This window comes from Triticum dicoccoides, chromosome 7A (genome assembly GCF_002162155.2).
Source record: "Triticum dicoccoides isolate Atlit2015 ecotype Zavitan chromosome 7A, WEW_v2.0, whole genome shotgun sequence".
Classification (NCBI taxonomy): domain Eukaryota; kingdom Viridiplantae; phylum Streptophyta; class Magnoliopsida; order Poales; family Poaceae; genus Triticum; species Triticum dicoccoides.
The window spans coordinates 625,669,908-625,670,898 of record NC_041392.1 but is presented as its reverse complement, the minus strand read 5'-3'; positions in this window follow the sequence as shown (position 1 = coordinate 625,670,898).

Genomic DNA, 991 nt, shown 5'->3' with positions numbered 1-991 from the left:
AGACGAGTTCGTCGAGCCTGCTAGTCCTCCTCCCGCGGAGTGAACAAACTTTTATGCCTCACCTTAAATTTGCCTCGGAATGCCGAGTGGTTTTTGTAACCGTTAAACTCTTTCGGGCTGAATGCCCGAGCACTTCGATCTGTGGTCCGGAACCTTTAGGATTTATCTGAACTTGGTTTATCGTTGAATGTCTTCATGAATCCCCCACCGAGTGAACTCGTTCTCCATTCGAGACGACTTTTGTATTTGTAGCGCAGCTCCGAGAAGAAGGAAACAGTCGACCTGCACCTCGTTGCCCTTGCGGGTCGGCGATGGAGTGCGCATTGTATTTGTGGCGAAGCTCCTCAGGAGAAGGTGGCAGTAGTCCTGCACCTCGTCGTCCTTGCGGAGTGGGATGGAGCGCACATTGTATTTGTGGCGAAGCTCTCCAGGAGAAGGCGGCAGTCGACCTGCACCTCGTTACTGCAGAGCAGGATGGAGCGCACATTGTATTTGTGGCGAAGCTCTCCAGGAGAAGGCGGCAGTCGACCTGCACCTCGTTACTGCAGAGCGGGATGGAGCACACGTTGTATTTGTGGCGAAGCTCTCAAGGAGAAGGCGGCAGTCGACCTGCACCTCGTCGTCCTTGAGGATTGCGATGTGTTTCGTACTTAGGCGAGTACTGGACTGCAGCTAAGCCCCCGAGTGGAAGGCTGGCTCGCCACTTGGTAGGATTTTCAAACACTTAGGCGAGTACTGGACTGTAGCTAAGCCCCCGAGCGGGAGGGTCGCTCACCGCTCGGTAGGATTTTCAAACACTTAGGCGAGTACTGGACTGCAGCTAAGCCCCCGAGCGGGAGGGTCGCTCACCGCTCGGTAGGATTTTCAAACACTTAGGCGAGTACTGGACTGCAGCTAAGCCCCCGAGTGGGAGGTTTGCTCACCACTCGGTAGGGTTTTCAAACACTCAGGCGAGTACTGGACTGCAGCTAAGCCCCTGAGTGGGAGGTTT